At 42.5% G+C, this 23,481-nt stretch overlaps 1 protein-coding gene across 1 annotated transcript in view; it reads left to right on the top strand.

Annotated features, from left to right (window-relative positions):
* Positions 1-23,481, top strand: part of LOC119739374 (centriolin-like) — a 306,576-nt gene that overhangs the window by 70,279 nt on the left and 212,816 nt on the right. The gene's annotated exons all lie outside the window — the stretch shown is intronic.

The raw sequence follows: 23,481 nt of genomic DNA, 5'->3' as shown, positions 1-23,481 counted from the left end.
TTTTTGTTTCATTAAAAAAAAATTGTTTTTTTTATTCTGTAAAATGTTCCTGTTTTGATAATCCAACTGTTACAAGACACCAACACTTAGTTTATTAGCATTGTCATTTACATGTTTTTGCGAACATTCTGTCGCCAAGGGCATTGTTTCTCTACACTAGTCGGGGCGTGATATCACATCATCCGGTATCCGCTATCGTAATTCTGACGCGTTTTTAGATGTCAGCCGTGAAAGTACACACAGGGCCGGGAATAATAGCGTGAGGGAATAAGATCTATAGAAATGTTTGCACGCCAACTTGGATAGGAATTTCAAAGGATACTAAGCGACGATAGTATGTCTAGGACTAATTACTGGCTGCAGAATCCCTCAGCTTATGCATAAATGCAGACAAAGAAACTAGGGTGTTGAATTGGAGTTCATGATGGTATAGTTAAAAAATACACAGACAACAGAAATGGCAATGGAAACAGTTACTAGAGATCAATTACAATCCTTTTTAGGGTTAAGATTGAGCATCTTTTGCAATGAAATAAAACTGAAACCAAGTAACTTAGTAGTCGGGAAGTCTCCGACCGTGTGGACACCATGATTTGATGTAATGTGACTGAAAAAATGCATGCTAACAGTCAATAGCAATACAAGCTTGGCCGCATCCATTGTGACGCACAACACGGCCACAAGTTATGGCGTCTGCTCTGCACAAAAAAGGCTGTTTCCAAACTCATGTAATTTGGCAATGTGATTTATCAAATACCCCATTGGCATACATTCTAGAAAGAATTGTGATTGAAATAAACATGACCAGTTCAAAACATGAATAAATATCTCGAGCATATATCCAGTACCTTCAAACTATCTTGAAAATCAGGGCTTGTTGCACATGGCATGGGCATAATAACTGAAGCATGATATCGAGTTAACATGGCATGGCTTGGCAAAAGCAGCGTGTATACTCATTTACCCCAGCGTACACCAGCAACGTTGGCGTGTATACACGTCCTCTGCGGCGCTGGCCAGTAACTTTAGACGTGTTAACCGTCAACAGCAACAACCAAGGAAACATTTGCAGTGTGTATACACATCCTCCGCTGAATTAAACCATTGTGTCTGACGGGTTAACTCGTCATCCATGCATAGTAAATTAATAGTTCGGGCTGTGCGTGTGACAGGTGTATCCGTCATCCGATCTGAATTTCGCATCACTTTCACGTGTACACACAGCCTGCGGCGCAAACTGGTTAAGAGTGATTTAAAGATTACAATATATTTGAAGATTTCCTATAAAAATGTACACGCATATATCCTGTGTAATAGTGGAGCTGCTTAGGCCCATTATTATTGCCCAAATTATGTCCAACTGGTGATAAGAGTATGAGTCTTAGCAAACAGAGCGACAATGGTCTGAGAATCATTTTAAGAGGTGGACCCATCTTGACTCCATTACAGAAACACCTCACCTCAGTTTTACATTTAAATATCAGCGCGCATGCGTATAAACCTCACTGAAAAGAATAGCACCCAAGCTGTACCCTCCGTGCAAACTGCAAGTCCACAAAGGACCCTGTAACATAATAGCTTGTCCTATTTTTTTTTAACCGCACTGTTTGTGCTTGTAAAAATGGCCGACTCTGCCAAGACTAGTAAAAAGAAAACTGTTAGCTCAAGCCATTCTGCCGGGCAATCACCCTCCAGTCAACAATCCAAGTGTGACCTTTCACCGCTATGACTGAGTTCAATCCTCCGGGTTTGGGGTTAGGAAATTCTCCGGGGATGAGCACTCCTCCAACAAGAGTTACAGCCACTCCCCAGCAAATCCTGCATACTTTTGGCAGTCTACAGGAGCACATGCATGCATCAGAATCACAGGTCGACTCGCATGTGCAGGCGGATGGCGGGAATCGGCGTTCGACACCCAAAGGTCCCTCAGTAATCCGACCAGCCCTGTCAGGTGACAGAGGCTAAAGGCGCCACCGGCACACCACCGGCACCATCATCATTCAGCTATGGTCCTACTTCTACGGGTTTGTACTCACAACCTTGCTTTCCGGGCATGTCTCATCGAGATTTTCTCAATCGTTCTGAGCCCCACACGTGGTCCTTTTTCCCGAACGATTGTCATCAGTTCGACCACAATACACACGCATCGTATCCACACAGTGTTCCAGCCCACAACCCGCGGGTTTTCCCTCCGGCTTTTCCAATGGGTTTTTCACACCATTACACACCGTATGAGGGGAGTTTCCGCATTCTTCGAGGGATCATGGAAACCTTTCACTCAAGGACAAAGTCTCCATTCCCTGCAATGCTTCGGTGAACACACCAGCCGCTCCACTTGCTGGAGGACCGCAGCGCGATACACAGGCCCGTTCTCAGTCCCATGCGCGGTCCCACTCGGACTCCGAGGATCGACACCAGTACCGACATCGTTCTTCTTGTGATTACTTATGGTCAGTACCTGGTCATCGCAGTCGACACACACATTCTAGATCATCTTCAATGTCTTCTCTTTCTTCTGGCCAGACAGTAGATGAGGACAGTCTCTCCCTTTCAGACATCTTGGTTCTTCAAACCATCTGTACAGGGTACCGTCTGGAATTCACCAGCAATCCTCCTCTACAACCCCTTTGACGACCATTGGACGTGTCTGGACGATTGGCTCATAGTGGGTCCCCTATTTCAAGACACGGTAAATGCCCTCAGACAGACCGTTCAGCTTACCCTCAATCTGGGCTTCATCATCAATGTTGTGAAGTCCTCTCTGATTCAGACACAACCAACCTATCTTGAAGCAGTTCTAAACATGACAACAGGCAGAGCGATGCCGCTGGGGAAAAATGTCAGACACTTCGGGATTGCATCAAGATTTTCAGGTCCTCTCCAATACACCCATCCAAAGCTTGGCTCATGGGCCTCATGGCAAGTCTGGTGGATTTGGTCCCTTGGAGCAGGATGCACATGCATCCCATACAGCTCCATCTTCTGAACCACTTTCGTCCTTGAAGATGATTCCAGTAACTCAGCTAATTCTAGACAAACTCCTTTGGTGGTAGTCTATATAATAGACCATGGCGAAAGCCAACCGCACATTGGCCTCTAGATTTTGACTAATCAGCTGGCACTTTCTATGTTACGTCATTGGTCATCAACCTTTGTCGCATCTAGACATGGATACAAAAAAAAGCTAGACATAGCAACAAAGGCTTTGGTCAAACGCTATTTTGTTACGCGACACGTACGGGTGCAGCTGTTGTTGTATAACAAAACACTGCATTCGAATTGACCAATCAAACCATATTAGTCCTGATTTGGGAATGAAATGAGGTCACAATTTAGTAAAGTGGACACCGATTGGTTTGCGCATGGCTTGCATATGTCTGCATGTTAATAGCCATATCAGACATTATACAAGAGACTTGGCTCCGTGGATAACGGGTAATGCTCAGACTACTTTGGTGAACAATCTTAAATGTGGAGTGATCTTCCCTTGCCCCTCTCCTTCAGCTACCCTTACAACGGATGCATCAAGACTTGGTTGGGGAGCACACCTAGACAATCTATCACGGGCCAGCACTTGGTTGATTGAAGAGAGTTTACTTCACATCAATCACTTAGAGCTCCTTGCAGTGTACAAAACTCTACTTTCCCTCGAGTCCAGAGTCCTAAACAAATTGGTTCTGTTCAAGTTGGACAACTCTACTGTAGTGTCATACATCAACCATCAGGAGGGGAACTCACTCCCCGTCTGTCTGCCTTGCCACTTGGGAGCCAGTTGGTGCATTCCATGCCAAATCTCTCTTCAAGCCACCTATGTGGCAGGGAAGAAGAATCTCCTTGCAGACCCTCTTTCCAGGAGTCACGTCTCTCCAAAAGAATGGTCTCTCCATCCTCCTGTACCCAGACACATCTTCAACATACTCGGAACACCACACGTGGACCTGTTTGCATCCCATCTGAACAACCACCTTCCAACCTTTTGCACACGTCATGCTCATCCTATGGCGTGGAAGGTAGATGCCCTCAGGTTTGACTGGACAGGAATCCATGAATATGCCTTCCCTTCAATCTCTTTCTTACAACGGGTCCTGACAAAGATAAAAACTGAGCTATCCAGGGTAGTCGTCATAGCCCCATTTTGGCCACGACAGCCATGGTTCCCATGTCTGGATGTCCTGGTTCCCTTGCCTCTCATACTTCCCAATAGGCCAGACCTTCAGTCACAGCCAAGGTCTCACATTCTACATCCCGATCCATCAACCCTCCATCTTTGTGCCTGGATGCTCTCAAAGTCTCCTTCCAATCGGCTGGCCTTTCGAGGGAAGCTACATCCCTGGCAGCCAAAAGCAGACGAAGATCCACCAGAAGAACGTATGATAGTAGACTTCTCCACGTCACCAAATGGCGAGAGGAGAGAGTTGTCAATTCCCGTTCTGCATCTGTAACCTTGATTGGGGATTTCTTTCTTCACCTTTTCAATTCCGGCCTTCAAGTCTCTACAATTAAGGGCTTCAGATCAGCCATTGGTATCCTTCAAGGTTTCCATGATGGCACAACAGCTTCATCAAATACATCCAAATCTCACCTGATACGTGGTATGTTTAATGATTGACCTCCTACCTGGAAGCTGATCCCATCATGAGACCTGGGTACCATCCTTTTATCTCTCGCCAAAGGTCTGTTTGAATCAGGAAGCAGTTCTTCTCTTCATCATCTTACAGTTAAAATCATAGTTTTACTGGCTGCAGCTACAGCTCGCCTCACAGGGCCACATCCGTTAGGAACTTGGCGGTGTTTGACTAATTTCACATGTAGATTTTCTCAATAAGAACCAATCAGTGGATTTTTCACCCCCTGACATACTTGTACCAAGTTTGACGTCCTCAACTTCGGTATTTCATTGCTCACACCCAGCCCCTCAGAGGAGACATCAAACAACTGTTTATTACCACCATCCAGCCTCATCATCAAGCCTCTGTGACCATGATCGCTCAATGGATTTTGGTGGCTATACAATGCCCTCCCGAACATCGAGGATCAAAATCAAGAGCCTGAGAGACACGCAGCATGTCGACTTCATGAGCTAATCTGCTTGGAGTTTCTCTTTCAGATTTATGAAAGAGGCCCGCTGGAAAAATCCCCCAACCTTCACTTGATGCTACTTGAAGGACGTCGTGCAATCGGAGGGACGCATAGGCAGGAAAGACCTCCAGTGAAAAGCAAGATCAGCAGCCTGCTCAACCCACAAAGCTCTTTTAAAATAGATAGGCAGCTCCCAGGCATGTCTAAACAACCTTTTCATGTTAACTAGATTTGCATGTAGGCCTACTTTCATCATGACTGCATGACCCTTCCCTCCCTTGTGACTTTCGGTGCTACTCTGCAAATATGGGCACCCTTCTACCTAGCAACGACGTCCCATGGGCGGGACATTTCGCTGGTTGACGCGCACTGTTCCTTGTGTGTGACGCATGTACACCAGGGGTTTTGTACTATGCACACGCAGTGGCCGCGCTTCGTGGCAATGAATTGCAGTCAGGCAAGATGGCACCGGTCGGTCACCCCCAACTGTGCTTGCTTTGCCGGTGAGGGGGTACTTGTGAACGGAGCGGATAGGTAAACAGAGGTGAGTTTTTTTTTCGTAATGGAACTTCTCAAATCTAATTTTCAATCTAGTAAGAAAACACTCACCTCTGTTTACCATCCTCCCTTTTAGGGAACTAAAAAAAAACAACCTAGGATGAGCTATTATGTTACAGGGTCCTTTGTGGGCATGCAGTGGGTGCGGAGGGTGCAGATTGGGCGCTTTTCTCTTAGCGAGGTTTGTGCACATGGCAGTGTTGTAGCCGTCGAGACTGGTCTTGGTCTCCAGACCAGTCTCGAGACCAGTTTGAACGTGTTCTCGGTCGTGACCATGCATGGTCTCGGAAAAAAATGCTGGTCTTGGTCCTGGCCTACTGTTCTCTGAATTTTGGGCCGAGACCAGCACGAGACGAATATAGAAATGCACTTGCAGTTGTTGCCTAACAAAATCCAAATCCCGATAGAATAATACCGTCATTAATGTTCCATCGTTCTGGCAACCGTCGTACTGGCTGTATTGACGTACATAATCTGACTACTACATTTGACTTGGCTACGGCTACATTTGGCAGATACCTCGTGCGTTTGCGCATGATCTGTTATACACATAATGGTGACTAGCCGTAGCCACATAATTATTATTGCCACTGGTTACCGTCAGTAAAAAGACGTGTTTTGAATGTGTGTGTGTGGACAAAACAAATGGGGGATTAGCGAGTTTAGACATCATCCGGAGGCGACTTGAGGCACGCTTGACTGTAGCGGACGTTGTGTATTATTTACCTTTTCTTATTATTTTTGTCTTTAATTAATACCATTTAATCATCTCTAGGTTTAGAAAATATTTTATCCTCATTATCTAGCTTAGACCATGTACATGTACAATGTACATGTACAATTTAGATGTACAATTTAGTGTAAGATCCCTTGACCACAGTCCCCGATCCCTGTACGACCTTGTTTTGCCCAACTCTGCCAGGCCTGGGTGGCGGTCCCCATAGCAACCTCTCCCAACTCCAGACCAAAACATTCCCTAAGGCGCCATAATTCACCCTGTTAGGACACTGTCTGTGCATTGACCATAGTTTTAGCCCATTTTCCCATCATTCTGTTGCTAGTGTCCAAACGTACAACACCTGTTTTTATACACCGTTAGTTTTACACACCGTTAGATTTGCACACAGTTAGACACCCGATTTTGGCAACACCCCCAGCGTAGTAAGTACATAGTTTTTGTTATATTTTATAGTTTAATTATTACTAGTTTAATATCTAATTGTTTATTTCCTTTATGTGTACCCAATTTACTTTATTCTACCATTTGTATTAGTTAATAATTTCCCCTTATATTTTGTTGTTTTTCATCAAAACCTTCCTTCCTTCCTTCCTACCGCACTTCCTACCGTACTTCCGTATTTCATTACTTCCATCCTACATCTGTACATCCAAACCTCATTTCTGCAATTGATTCTACTTGATTGAACTGTAAATAAAGACTTAAAGGAAGCGTATATTGTACCATGGGACAATTTTCTTCACAACCTTATGACAACGCAAGTCTATAGCTGTAGTCGGCTATACTTGACATTTTAACCCGTGCCTGTGTGTAGAAGCATCCAACGCGAACTGGTTAAGTAACTTTATTCAATTGTTTTTTTATATTCTTAAGTATCATATTTGGTATCAGGGGGACAATCTCAACACTTTAATCCAAAAACGGCATTTGTGCGCAACATGTTGGCTAAACTCAAACTTTTGGACATTTGACCTTGGTCCCCTGACCCCCATCCCCTTTCAGAACTATCACATGATGATTCCAGTTCTTTGCATATTTCCTCATATTGGACTGAAAAAGCACCTTATGGAATGTCAAAGCCATGTGTCCCTTTCTTCTGGTTTTACTGGACTAGCAATTACTAAAGATTACAATTTCATTGTAATTGGGGGTTGGTGGTACCCATCTTCCAACTTACCATTGTTATGCATACTTGAAAATGAATGCTGATTTTTAAAGGGCATTATAATGGCTTTGGAACTGGGTTTTCTTCCCCCCCCCCCCCCCCGGTACGCCATTGGGTGGCTTTACTATAGACAAACACACCAAGGGAGAACAAAGGATCCTTTCAGTCCTCGAGCATTAGGTCTTTTGTTAAAAACGGTTCTCGGGCATACAGTTTTGTGCTTAGTCTATGGCGGAGTGTTATGTGACAGGGACGAAGGGAAACACAAAGCATTGTCCTCAGCTGTATAGAAATTAATATGTTTGTGTGTGTGAGTAGGTTTATGGTGTAAACCGACAGACTAATTAATGATGTGTATATACCACAACTATGGAACAAGAATGGGGCTTTAGAGGACAGAAACACAAAGTGCGAACAAAAGATCCTTTCAGTCCTCGAGCGATGGGTCTCTTATTGAAAACGGTCCTCGATCATACGGTTTATGGGAATATAGTCCATGGGAGCATTGTTCTCGGGCATATAGAAATTTACATGTGTGTGTGAGAAAGTTGATGGTGTAAATTGAGGATATACACGGGTAACATCCTTGTTGAATTGAGGACAACCTTGTTTGGAAAACGTGTACAAAACCAATGCGAGCTGTTGCAATAATGACTTATAGTTTGCTGAAACACCATGTGCAAATAATTTCTCAACTAAGAGAATGGTTCTGAAAAGAACCAGAGGTAAATCTGGACGTTCCGGTCAGTAGGCTCTGACGGTCTTCAGGAGAGTACAATAGAAAATCCTTGATTTACACCATAAGCAAATGTGTGTGCTCTTGTATGGCTTTAGGATCGACGATAGACCCACAAAGGGAGAATAAAAGTTCCTTTAAGTCCACGGACATTGGGTCTTTTGTTAAATTATCGTATGTGAGTCAAGGGAGAGTGATAACACAAAGGGAAACACAAAGGATTGACTCGAGCGAATAGAAATTCAGGATTGTCCTCGAGCAAATGGGAATTCACAACTGTGTGAGTTTGTGTGTGAGTAGGTTTATGGTGTAAATCGAGGATACATACCTGCAACATCATCGATGAATTGAGGACAGGAAGCAAATCGAGGACGCCCTTGATTAGAAAACGTGTACAAAACCAATGCGAGTTGTAGCAAAAAGTAAAAACAAAAGAATGAGGATTAGGGACAATAGGGGGTCCACGATTGCCGGTGTTTACAAAGAGTGCGCTTGTTTATGGTGTAAATTGAAGACACACACATGCAGCATCATCGGTGAATCAGGGACAGGAACCAAATCGAGGAAACGTGTACAAAACCAATGAGAGGTGTTGCAAAATAGGTTGGAGTACAAACAAAGAAAAAGGGAAGAGGAACAAAAGAAAATCCTTGATTTACACCATAAACAAATGTGGTGGTGTGTGTGTGTGTTCAGTGTCTAGGAAGTCAATAGCTGATTCGGTGTACACACCGAAACAGTTCTTGTTTTTGTTTGTGTTTTTTTTATTTTTGGTTGTTTTGGTAACCAGCCGAAACAGCCTATGTTTTCGTTTAAGTGTTTTTCTTCTATTTTTGGCTGTTTCGGCATGTTCTTTTTTGTTTAAGATTTTTTTGGGCTGTCTCGGCAAACAGCCGAAATAGCCTTTGTTTTCGTTACAGTTTTTTTTTTCTTCTTTTTTTCCCCTTCTTTTTCAGCCATTCCTCATAGTATTTGTACATGTTTTCATCGTGGAAGGCACTTTGGGCACTAAAAATCAATCTGATTGACTTTATACTCGGCACACACTTAGACCAGCATGTGACGTCATATTAAATGTGCATATTTTGAAGGCCAATATCTTTAGAACTACAGGTCTGATTGGGTTGAAACTTGGTATGTACCTAGGCCAGAATGTGTTTTAGATGAAAATTCAAGTGACGTCACGATGACGTCATCACGTGACATGTGACATCACATTAAATGTAAATTTGTAAGGCCCTTATCTACATAACTTTATGTTCAATTGGGTTCAAGTTGAAAGTTGGTATGTAACTAGACCAGGATGTTTTATAGATGAAAATTGAAGTTTTAAAGTTCTGTCCAGGGATCACCAAAAAAGTGTGCGTTCTTTCAGCAAAACAAACACAATTCACACACATCCCTAGCCCTATGTAATTTGGTTTCGTTTTGGTGAAAGAACACTTACTTTCTTGTGATCTGTGGACAGAACTTTAAAATGGTGGTTGTGTTTAAAATTCCGTAACTTTAAAAGCACATGATTGATTTGAATGATTCTTGTACTAAAAGAAGGCTTATGAATTTGGCTTTCATATTTTGAAAGTGCTACACGCAGAACTTCACTAAAACAATGGTCCCGACATTTGGGTTTCACTTTTTTTGACTCACCCTGTATATACAGAACTGTGTTGGTCCTGATCACTCTATCGCACATGTTGTCCTATCAGTCTTACATGACATAAACATACAAAACAAATTACCGAAACAGCCATATGTTTGTACACAAACATAAGTAAATCTAGTGTGTTTTTGGCTTTTTCGTCATCAGCGAAAAAGCCTTTGTTTTAGTTCTGATATTTTTTCTTCTTCTTATTCTTCTTATTCTTCTATCCCAAATCCCATTGACTTTGCACATGTTTCATTCTAGACCCCACTTTTGACCCTGAACATACAGTAAACTCCGGCTAAACCGACATCGTACAACTCGTCAAATCGCTCAAGTCGGCCGTCTGACTAAAGTCCTGATTGTCCGTAATGCATTTCCATTGAATATTTTATTGCTAAGCCGGCTTTTATAAGTTGCCATTGCGCTCAAGTCGTCGTGTTACTCTCGGTCCCCTTTCCATAAAAAGCATTACAAAATCCTTTGTGTAAGTCGGCATTCAACAAATTACGCATTGGCATCGACTTCCTGTGCTGCGGTTGGCAATTGTCGGGTGTAAAGTGGTTTCGCACGGCCCATGGCCGTGATCGCTGCATGCATCGGTGTCTAAAAAGGGTGTCCTACTGCATACATCGCATATGCATCGTGAGCATATCAGTACCAGTACCCCCTCTAGGCCGTACGCATGCGCTCTGTCCATTTTGGGGGTCGTCTTATTGAATTACTACTGCTGCAGTCAATGCGTGCATGGTATATACCGGACCACGCACGCATTTAATTCGTTACTGTGCACGTATATATGTAACGTGGTCTCCACTATCAATGCCCCAAACGTGATGATACAATTCGAGGGTTAATTTGCTGGATTCAACTCAAGCATTAAGGAGATAATCCAGGGTAAATCGAAACCAATTAGTGCAATGAATCATGTGTGCAAAAGACCATTCATGTAAGTCGGCAAAATGACGACTTATAGCACATATCGGCATGCACGTAAGTCGTCACAAATTCTCGGGTCCCGAGAGTGCCGGTTTAGCCAGAGTTTACTGTACTTCAATCTTAATGAAACTTGGTACAGGGTCAGAACCCACAGTGAACTCGTGCATGGAAAAGTGATGTCATCACAACGTCATCATTGGTCACGTGATGTCATCCTAAATGTGCAAACTTTAAGACCCTATATCTAAAGAACTATAAGTCGGATTGAGTTTGAAACTCGGTTTGTTGGTAGACTTGGATGTGTTATAGATACAAACTTGAGGTGACGTCATCATGACGTCATCGTGTGATTTTATATCGATTCTTGAAGTTTTGGACCTTTAAGCCATATCTCACGAATGCAATGTGCTAAATTCAAAATTGTTTTTGTATTTTGTTAAGCAATAAGGCCTAGGTATATGCACAACATTTTGAAAAATGTGTGACGTCATGATGACGTCATCAAAAATGCGATCTTGTAAAACATATAGAAGGGAAGGTCTGATCGTACTGAAACTTGGTAGGTGGGTAGATAATTGTACCAGTGCACAAAATCTGAAATGACGTCACAACGATGTCATCGACAGATTTTTTACGATTTTTTTTAATTTTTACAATTTTTTTCTGCTTACAAAATTTAACACTTTTATTCATTCGATTTGCTTCAAATTTGGTACAGACTAAATCCACAAAAGAATAATGAGCACCCCCAAGTATTGTTTTAATGACGTCATCATGGGTCACGTGACGTCATCTTAAAAGTTCATATTTCAAAGCCTAATATCTACAGCACGGTAAGTCTGATTGGGTTGAAACTGGTCATGTAGGTAGACCTGGATGTGTTATAGGTAAAAATTGAAATGATGTCATAATGACGTCATCATGCGATTTTATATACATTTTTGAAAATTTTGACCTTTAAGCCATATCTCACGAACGCAACATTCAAAATTCTTGTTGTATTTGGTTTGTTAATTAGGGAATAGGTACATGTATATACACAACATTTTGAAAAGAATGTGACGTCATCATGACTTCATCAAAAATGCGATTTTTTTATCAACAATCAACATCAATAGCAACATCAACAATCACCATCAATCATCAATCAACAGCAACATTCAACAATGCGAAAATGTTCTGTTAATTAAACAGACATAAACCTCTAGTTTTTCTCTCTTTTTTTCAGCCTTTTTGCCCATAGCATTTTGTACACGTTTTATTTTTGTTACCAGCACTTTGGGCACTAAAATCAATCTGATTGCCTTTATATCTGGCATACGCTTAGACCACCATCCACAGATGTATGCCGAACATTGACGTCATCATGACATCATCACGAGTCACGTGACGTCACAATATAGTTACATATTTTGAAGGTCCATATCTTCATAACGACAGGTCCGATTGGGTTGAAAGTTGGTATGTACCTAGGCAGGGATGTGTTATAGATAAAAAAAAAATGAAGTCACTTCATGATGATGTCATCGTGGGTCATGTGACGTCACGTTAAAGATTAAAAGATTTAATCTTTGAAAATCAACATAAAATCAACAGTGAGAAACCTGAACATGACTTTTGCGGGAATTGATAGAATAATCCTAAGTCTTCCTTTTGATATTATGTGCAAAATCATGTGACCCTTCCTTCTGGTTGAAACCGGAAGTGCTTTGTAATTTAAAATTGGTGAAAGATGTGAACTTGCTTTCAACGATGTATGCTCTGGCTAAGTTGTTATTTACCAAAACAATTATAGTTATAGATGAAAATTGATGTGATGTCATCATGACGTCATCACGTGACATGTGACATCATAATTCAAAGCCCTGTGAGAATGAAATCACATATTATATGCCACCATTTATTATAAACAGAACTACACATCCTTCCTGGATGGAACTTATACTTGAAACTTTACATGTCACATGTCACAAAAAGTTACCGAAACAGCCCTGTGTTTGTCCACAAACATATTAAGTCTAGTCTTTTTTTCCTTCTTTTTCAGCCAATCCCCATAGCATTGCACACGTTTTCATCGTGGAAGGCACTTGGGGCACTAAAATCAATCCGATTGACTTTATACTCAGCACACACTTAGACCAGGATCTGAAGATGAGTGCCTAACATTGACGTCATCGTGACGTCATCATGTGACCCGTAAAGTCACAATTTATGTGCATATTTTGGCTATATATTGGCTTATATCTCAATAACTACAGGTCCGATTGGGTTGAAACTTGGTATGTACCTTAACTGGGATGTGTTATAGATGGAAATTTAAGTGACAACACGCTGACATCATCAAGTGACATGTGACGTCATATTAAAAGTGCATATTTTGAAGGCCAATATCAACAGAAGTCTGATTGGGTTGAAACTTGGTATACACCTAAACCAGAATGTTTAATAGATGAAAATTGAAGTGACGTCACGATGATGTCATCACGTGACACGTGACGGCATATTAAAAGTGCACATTTTGAAGGCCAATATGTACAGAACTGTATGGGTCTTGATCACTCTACCGTATATGTTGTCCTATCAGTCTAACATGACATAAAAATACAGTAACAAACTAGACTTATGTTTGTGGACAAACACAAAGCTGTTTCGGTAACTTTTTTTGTGACATGTGACATGTAAAGTTTCAAATTTGAGTGCCATCCAGAATGGATGTGTAGTTCTGTTTATAATAAATGGTGGCATATAAATATGTGATTACATTCTCATAGGGCTTTGAATAATGACGTCACAGGTCACGTGATGTCATGATGACGTCACATCAATTTCCATCTCTAATCATCTAGAGGGCGCTCTAACTTTTATGACGTCACCTTTAGTTTTTGTAAAAAAACAACTTAGCTTGGAACAAAAAAAAGCTCCGGTTAGCCAAAGCATACATCGTTGTAAGCAAGTTCACAATACCAATTTTAAATTACAAGGCACTTAGGAAGGGTTACGCAATTTTGCACGTGATATCCAAAATGAAGACCCTGGATTATTCCATCAATTCCCGCAAACGTCAAGTTCAGGTCTCTCACATTTGATTTTATATTGATTTTCACAGATTACATCTATTAATCTTTATCGTGACATTACGCGACCCTTGATGACCCGTGACGTCACTTCAATTTCCATCTGTAAAACATCCCGGTCTAGGTACATACTGACTTTCAACCCAATGAGACCTGTAGTTCTGTAGATATTGGCCTTCAAAATATGCTTTTTAAATATGACGTCACATGTCATGTGATGACGTCATCCTGATGTCATGTCAATTTTCATCTATAACACATCCCGGTCTAGGTACATACCAACTTTCAACCCAATCGAATATGTAGTTTTGTAGATATAGACCTTCAAAATATGCATTTTAAATATGAAGTCACATGTTATGTGATGACGTCATCATGACATCACTTCAATTTTCATCTATAACACATCCAGGCCTAGGAACATACTAAGTTACAACCCAATCAGACCAGTAGTTCTGTAGATATTGGCCTTGAAAATATGCATTTTTAATATGACGTCACATGTCACGTGATGATGTCATCGTGACGTCACTTCAATTTTCATCTTTAACACATCCTGGTTTAGGTTCACGCCAAGTTTCAACCCAATCGGACCTGAAGTTCTGTATATATAGGCCTTCAAAACATGCATTTTAAATATGACGTCATATGTCACGTTATGACGTCCTCGCGACATCACTTCGATTTTCATCTATAACACATCCCAGTCTAGGAACATACCAAGTTTCAACCCAATCGGACCACCTGTTCTGTAGATATAGGCTTTCAAAATATGCATTTTTAATATGACGTCACATGTCACGTGATGACGTCATTGTGACGTCACTTCAATTTGCATCTATAACACATCCCGGTTTAGGTACATACCAAGTTTTATCCCAATTCCAATATTGTGATGTCACGTGACTCGTGATGATGTTCGGCGACCATCTGTGGATGCTGGTCTTAGTGTGTGCCAGGTATAAGGGCAATTGGATTGATTGTAGTGCCCAAAGTGCCGGGAACAAAAAAAGTGTACAAATGCAATGGCAAAAATGACTGAAAAAGAAGAAAAAAAGATAAAATAAAAATCTTACTGAAAACAAAGGCTGTATCGGCCGGTTGCCGAAACAGCCAATGACCGAAACAGCTGTTTGTTTGTACACAAACATAATCTAGTGTGTTTTTCCCCCTTCTTTTTCCACATCATTTTCCAAAGCATAATACATATACATGTTTTTATGAGCACCACTTTGGAACTTTTTGCAAAGTGGGCGAGACGAGTGGCGAAATGGTAAGCACGAACTTTGTAGAGTTTGTGGCTTGTGTGTGTTTTACTAAGAACGGTTTTGTGCCGTGGGTAGCGCTTACTAGGCAGCCGAGATCACTAGGTTGTTGCCGGCGAGCTGTGTGCACTTGGCCTGGTACCGTGTAGTTCCCCGTTGTAGCGGAGAACATAAGTAAGCTCTGCGTTTGGAGTAGCATCAGCCAAAGGTGGTTGAGCGTGCCAAGTATTGGAAGAGGTGTTGGTGTTGGTGTTTACTGCTGTGGTGTACACCTTTAGGGAAAATAATATAAATCCTCGAATAAACAGAAAACTATAAAGTGGCTAATTATCTCCAAAAGAAAAATCAAAAGGATCCCTACATTTTACTTGCACAAACCGTGTGTGAGAAATTAAATGATCAGACACAAATTAAATGCTTCAATGAAAATTTATTCTTGGTAAATTATTATCTTCAGTTACAGTGATTAAATAAAAGAAACTCTATTGATTACAAAACAAAACAACGGATATTAAATGACAGTATTAATTATTTACAATAAAATAAACAGAAAAATGCAGTTGACTTCCAAAGGGATGAAAAGCAATCCGAGGGAAAAATGCAGGCCCTAAATCAGTCCAGTTTGCGTGAAGTGTTCCGGTCAGCTGGCGAGTAGGGAGAAGTCCTGCTGCAACAACCGGGGGCCGTCAGGAATGTCGCGGTCCAATCCAAGGTACGTCGGAGAGCGCGTGGAGGAGCTGATCCGCCGAGGTGAAACTGTGGTCGCTGAGCTTGAGATCGGATGGGGAAAACCGTTCTTGACTGCTGCAAAATCTGCAGAAATTGGCCCGGCACTGGATCAGAATGGAGATCAGGATTCTGCAAAAATTGTCGATGTCCATGCTCCCTGCCTACAACGCATGAAGCAGCTGGCGCGTACGGGTGAGTCAGCGATGGTTTCGCTGTTGTTACGGCAGTGGAAGTCACTGGCGATAGTTCATGAAGTTGTTGCTGGGGCTATTGCTACGGCGGCAGTGCTGATGACAACGTAGTCTACGTACGTGCATGTACATGTAAACACGTACGTACACAAGACGACGAAAAGTCTGCTGAATCACAGAGAGCAGTCGATCAAAAATGACAGTCAAAAGTACTGTTTACACGTGTAGAGCTCTACTGAAAGTACACACAAAGAGTAACAGAATTCTTGACGTAAAGCTAGGGCTGGACACGCCAGTAGGCTAGTGAAATGAGCAACTAAATATGGCAAAACTTGGTTGAGAAAATTTAACTGCGGTGCGACAATGTTGAGAAAAAGGCAGAAGAGAGTGCTAAGTGCGCTACACAAACGTGGCATTAAAATTGAATAATTAATTCGTGCTCTGATTGGCATGATCGATATGCTAATTTAAAAGTTGCTAATTGGTCAAACAATGGAATAACATGCATATTTATGAAAAATAGGAAATAGACTGGTTGTATGTCTAAACATAACTACTGAGGTGAATAAAATGCATCAATTAGGAAACTTGAATTTGAATATATTGAAGAACAAGAACAATTTGCAAATATCAATGATCAAATATATAATCTAAATTCAGTAAACGGCAACGAATTTATCCTGGTTGCTACACACCTTTACAGTGAATAGTTTTGAACGTGTACCGACCTTGCTTTCATACGGCTGCGTCCCTGTGTGGCTGACTAGGAACCTCAGCAGCTAAGTAAGCCACGTTGAACATTCATAGCTTAAATTGTTACCTCAGAACCTCTATAATAAACTTAACGACTGTTGTAGTTTGTAAGCCTTTTAGTAAGCCAAACAGCAAGGTAGTCAGCCTTGCACATCGGGTAGTAAGCCAAACAGCAAGGTAGTCAGCCTTGCACATTGGGTAGTAAGCAATACAGCAGGTTTAATAAGTGATAAAAGGTTTCCCCAAATCCAAGAAGTTTAATCAGGTCATTTAATTATTCACCATCCATAAGACAATTGTATGTTGATTCAATAAACTATATTTAAATCATTAATTGTGGTCTAAAATCAGGTGTCCTGTTGTGCTTATTTGACTTATTGAGCAGAGTTAGCCAATCAATTCCTTCTGCGGTATATTTCCACCAAAACGAACCTGCATCCCTTAGCCTTGGGACTGCTCATTAGTCTCCAGTCCGAGGAAGTAACTGGGTTTGAGAGCAATTTTTCTACAAAATGGTGTCAGAAGTGGGATTGGAATTGTTTGAGTAAATTCGCTAATAAGTCAGAAGCTTTCGGAGAGCTTACTAAATTGTTTGAAAAAGCGTCTGTTTGTCGGATATCGTTGCAATGAGCAGGCAGCGTGGTGCGGTTGCCTCACCAGGTGAGAGCAAAGTACAGGCACTCGAAGAGGAATTGAGTCGCCTGCGGATGGAGCATCAGTTGCTGCAGCTAGAAAAATCTGCAAAAGAGGCTGAGCTACAGAAGTGTTGGTTTCGGGTTGACCCGGAATTTGAGTTTCGAGTCCCGAGCGAAACTGGCTATGAGTCGTTTAGGGCAAAGGTGATGATGCCGAGTGTGGGCATGTTGCCGGAGATAGTCCATGAGGGCAGGAAAGAGGTGAGCATTAAGGAGAGCACACCCTTTAGGAAACCTGCCTTGGACGTGTCAGTAGAGGTTTAAGCGCCGGTAGCTAAAATGCCTAATGCATTTGAGGAAGATGGTCAGAGTAACATAAGACTAGGTCGAAGTGATTCGACACGGAATAATCCCTTGGCAGAGGGACAGGAGGTTGTGACCCCTGAGAAGTTGAGGGTAGAACTAATAAGCTTTGCTACCCAAGTACGTGATGGTGTTGACCGGTTGGGAAATGAAGAAGTTGTCCCGTCGGTAGGCCCTTGGCCATTGAAAAAGGAGCCAAGGGTATGTAATGAGAGTGAGTTGAAGGAGCATTTGGGGCGGAAGCGGCACCATCCGAACATCATTCCTGATAGGAATAGTGGTAAGGTCTTGTGGAGGGAGTACCAAAGACATTTTGAGTCTTGTAAGAAGGCTAACTACTGGGATGATGAGGAAGCTGCCACATTCCTCGCTACCCTTCAGGGAAATGCTCTCAGATTAAGTGGAGAAGGGTCCGCAGGTGGACATGAGTATAGTTATGCAGAAATGGTGCAGTTGTTGAAGAGAAGGTTTGATTCCGGCTTGCAGGCTGAGAATTACTTAGTCGAATTACGACATCGTCGGCAAGGGCCGAAGGAGTCCTTGCAAGAGTTAGGGCAAGCAGTGCGTGAGCTTACAGTAAAAGCATATCCTGAGTTAAAGGAGGACGCACGAGATCAACTTGCCATGAATCATTTCCACTATGCTGTTATGAGTCAGACGGTCCGTGAAGGGATTCATAGGGCGTGTCCAAGAACTTGGACGAGGCCATACAGGCCGCATTAGAGACAGAGAATTTCGAGAAAGTCGAGAGACAGATTGACAGAAAGCCAGTCAAGTTAGCCAGAGCTCTCGATTCAGCAACCGATGACCGAGTTGGGAAACTCAAAGTCATCGTGGGTGAACAGTTTCAGGCTTTCAGTAAAGTCGAGACAGAAGTTGGCAAGTTACAATCTGAGCTTAGTGAGCAGGGCCAAAAGTTGGATGCCATCTTGGCCAGATTGTCAGATTTGGGTAGAAGGGGAAGTGCTTCGGTTCAGGTACCTCCTGAAGATCCCATGGGTAAGGGATTGTTGACGTGTTTCAATTGTGGTGGAAAAGGCCATTTTGCAAGAAGTTGCAAGAAGCCACAAAAGGAAACGAAGTTCCAGCAGGGAAATGGAGACCAGCCAAATGGAGGACCCACGGGCAGGCTGGAGACTCCGAAGGGTCCTCAACAGTAAAGCACCCCGAGCTTGGTGGGGAAGATGGTTCGCTGATGTCAAGCAGCGAAAAGAGATTTATTGTGACCCCAAGTGTGGTCAAGAGCCTAAAGCATGGCTTATTTGTGGAAGGAGTTGTCAGGAAGTCAGTTGTCAGTTTTAGTCGACACTGGGTCGACTGATACGTTGATTAGTAGTGAGACCTACTACCATATGCCAAAAGAGCAAAGGCCTGCCTTGCTCGCACATGAGGTTAGCGTCCAGCAGGTTGATGGTAAACCACTGGAAGTGGCATAGGTAGACATTCAGATCGGTCGTACTATTTCCCCGGTGAAGGCAGTTTTTGCAGAGATAAGATGCGCTGACATCTTAGGTATGGATTTTTTGTTGACTACCGGTGGGAACTTGGACTTCCTAAGCAAGAGGTGGATGCTCAATGGTGAGAACATCCAATGTACCGATGGTGGGGATGAACCGTTCATCGGTAGAGTGTTGGTTGCAGAGACCACAGAGATACCGTCTGGTGACGAGGCTGTCGTGCCCGGAGTGGTGGCCAAGACATGTCATCACTTGGCTGGGCCGGCAATTGTTGAACCTCTTGAGGGAGGAGGCGAGTTAGCCACGAAAGGCTTAGCGCTAGGGCGATCATTGGTGGAAGCAGAGACTGAATACGTCCAGCTAAGAGTTTTCAATCCTGGTCGGGAGACCAGGACAGCTAGAAAGGGGACAACCGCAGGAGTTATCTCTGCGGTAGAGGCAAGTGCAATTCAGGCAGGCAAAATGCCTACTTGTGCTGCAGAGCCTGAGTTAACCAACCACTTGGTCGATTTATTTGAACGGTGTAAAGCCAATGTTGACGTAGAACACTATGGGTTGGTCCAAGGATGTTTGAGAGATTTTCAAGATGTCTTTTTGAGGGGTGAGTTTGACATTGGCGGGACTGATGTGGTTCAACACCACATCAATACCAGAGATGCAAGGCCGGTTAAGGAACGGCCAAGGCATCACCCATATAGTTACCAGGAGGAGATGCAGAGGCAAGTTGTTGACCTCCAGGAGAGAGGCATCATAGAGCCTTCTGACAGCCCTTGGGCTGCGAACGTTGTCCTGGTTGGTAAGAATGATGGGACAAAACGCTTCTGTGTAGACTACTGGAAGCTTAACGCCGTCACCATCAAGGACGCTTACCCAGTGCCACGCATTGATGAGACATTTGATGCATTGCATGGGGCGAAATGGTTCTGTACCTTAGATTTTGCGTCAGGGTCATGGCAGCTAGCTCTCGATGAAGACGCCAGCCAGAAGTCATCCTTTGTGGTGAGGAATGTTCTCTACCGCTGGAAGTGCACTATATTGAAATACCTTTATTGTTATTCACATCAGTGATACAATAAGAACATTAAGAAATTACATTTATTTATAAATAAAAACATCTACATTTTGATCATTATCACACAGAAAACGTCCGACATGGACAAATTCACATTTGTACATACACCAATGTAGCAGTAGTAAAAAGGAAGAAGGGGGGGACCTAGGACTCAGGCGTAGGAACAGGGGAAACCCTGAAAGGGCCTGGCAAGGTAAAAAGGGAAAATTCCACCATCTGGAGGGGGACAAAGCTATAAAAATGGCAATGTGGGAGGAACATGTATTAAAAAAGGGGAGAGATTCAACATACACAGAATACTTGCAATAAACACATAAAACCCTACTGTCTGGAGATAGTGTTGGGTAGGTTGAGGGATGCTGGGTTAAAGCTGAAACCTAGCAAATGCCATTTGTTTCAGTGGTCAGTGAGTTATTTGGGCCATATTGTTTCAGCGGATGGGGTGGCAACAGACCCCAACAAGGTCCGAGCCGTTGCAGATTGGCCAGTACCTCGATGTGTAAGGGATGTGAGAAGTTTCTTGGGCCTCACATCCTATTACAGGAAGTACATAAAGGGTTTCGCAGAAATTGCGAGTCCGCTCAACGCCCTTACCGAGAAGGCGAGGGAGTTTGTTTGGAGCGAGGCGTGCCAGGTGGCATTTGATGAGCTCAAGGCTAAGCTCCAGTCTGCCCCGATATTGTCCTATCCAATTCCGGAGGGCGGTTTTCTCTTGGACACAGATGCCAGTGGAGACGGCATAGGTGGGGTCTTGTCCCAAGTACAAGATGGACAGGAAAAAGTCCTAGCTTACGCTAGTCATAAGCTTAGCAAGGCTGAACGCAATTATTGCGTCACATGACAAGAGTTGTTGGCAGTTGTTGTGTACCCTTAAGTACTTTCGGCAGTACTTGCACGGCCGAAAAGTTACGTTGAGAACAGACCATGCCGCACTTGGGTGGTTGCTCAGGTGGCAAGATGGATTCAGATTATTTCTGAGTACGACGTAGAGATTCAGCATAGGCCGGGAAAGAAACACAGTAATGCTGATGGGCTGTCTCCAGCAATGTAGGCAGTGTGGCCTAAGAGAGGCAACTGCTGAGAAAACTGAGGTCAATGAAGATTGTGGGAGCCATGCCAAGCCAGAGGAGTCACTGGCCTGGGGGCGTAGATACTCAGCCGACTTCGACAAATAAAGTCTTAAAGAAGGCCCAGTTGGCCGACAATTGTATGGGTTGGCTCATCAGAGCCAAAGAGAGTTGTGGCGGTCGCCCAGCTTGGCAGGAAGTGTCCCACAACCAAGCAGGTAGTAAGACTCTTTGGTTATTATGGGACCAGTTGGTTGTGAAAAATGGACTTCTCTATCGGAGATGGGAGCCCGATGATGGGAAGGTGGTAAGATGGCGGTTGGTGCTGCGAGTAGACCATCGGAGAGAAGTCTTCCCAGAGCTGCATGGAGGGCTGCTCAGCAGCCACCTTGGGGTTAGAAAGACTGAGGCCAAGGTGAGGCTCAGGTAACCTGTTGGCGTTTTGCTCGGAGTGCTTTTGTGGGGAGCCGTCCTACCCAGATGCAGCTTGGCAACCCGATCTGCTTGGAGACTTGTGGCATGTTTTTCCCCTCACAAACACTGGTTCTATCTGTCTATCACCACAATTATCTCAGCTTAGTCCTGGAAATGTTATGTGATTCTATCAAACAGTTACATATTGTGGTCTGAATTGTAAACATGGTTATTTTTTAAATATGTAATTGAGTGGTCGGGTGCAACCAGACCACTGTCTGGAATTGTTCTAATAAATCTTCTTTCTTTCTTTCTTTTTATTCCAGACAATACTTCGCGGGTTTTCTCCTAGACGGTTTATGATATGAACTTGTAACTTTCAATATATATCGACCCTCATCCCAAGTGGTGCATATTACTCTGACGTCACGATGACGTCATCGTGTGTCAAATTACAAGCGATTTTAGAGGAAAAAGTGGCCAATTACTTTCACCTATAACTCTAAAACAAAATAATCAATTATGTTTCAACTTTGTAATCAGATAGACCATTAGTTGATAAACATTTTTTGTCACATACGTGAACTCGCTTGACCTTTACTTCCGGGTCTATCGGAAGGTCAAAGTTACGTGAATTCAAAATAAAGACTTTAGCCTGAAATCAAAACAAAGCAAAATTTCATCCATACGGTAAGCGCTTTGATCATAAAACCTAGTGTGAACTTGTACCATGTAACAAAGATGTTATAATCTTTGTAACGTCATCATGACATCATCAGGTATCAAATTACAAGCGATTTAAGGCCAAATTTGGACAAAATAGTTTGCGCTATATCTTTTGAACTAAATAGAGTATCATGTTTGTTTTTTTCGTGAGGTTGTAGACTATGCCTTGCTTAACATTTCTTGTCCCCAGACACAAAACCGCTTGACCTTCACTTCCGGTGTTACTGGAAGTGCAATAAAAAATGGATATAACTTAAAAGCAGAAGCATTTTACTACACACATATACATTATGAAAGTTTTAAGTGAGTAATACCAGACACACAAAAAAAGTGTGATGACGTTATCATCTGAAAGGGCGCCCCCTAGCGGCACATAATATAGAGTTTGCTTTCTTTAATTTTAAAACCATCCGTCCACATATTACTAAATCGCCCCTTGATATTCTCTGGTTAACCACAGATAACTTGGCAAGGTTTAAAATTCATATGACGTCATCAGACCGGAAGTTACTTTAAGGAGAATTTGAAAAGTATCATATTTTTAATTGAATTCTATCATTTGATCCCTGTCGTATCTTCATAGTCCAAATAATGATATCCATTACAATGTTCACCTTTGGATCTCTAATGCTGTGACGTCATAAAACCGTAAGTTAGGTATTATTAATACGTCATCAAACCGTAAGTTAGGTGTTACTAATGCATACAATTATATTTCCCATATTTTCATACGTTATTTTTACTTCACAATGAAAATTTATCCTCTCTGAACTTTATTAGTATTCACTTACCGTTTTTGACTGATGACGTCATCAAACCAGAAATAAACTTTTATGCGCACAAAGAATGTTTTTGTAACAAAATAATGGATTATACT

This window comes from Patiria miniata, unplaced genomic scaffold, assembly GCF_015706575.1.
Source record: "Patiria miniata isolate m_02_andy unplaced genomic scaffold, ASM1570657v1 HiC_scaffold_30, whole genome shotgun sequence".
Taxonomy (NCBI): Eukaryota; Metazoa; Echinodermata; class Asteroidea; order Valvatida; family Asterinidae; genus Patiria; species Patiria miniata.
Note: the sequence above shows the minus strand (reverse complement) of the source record. Positions and strands in the feature narration are given on the sequence as shown.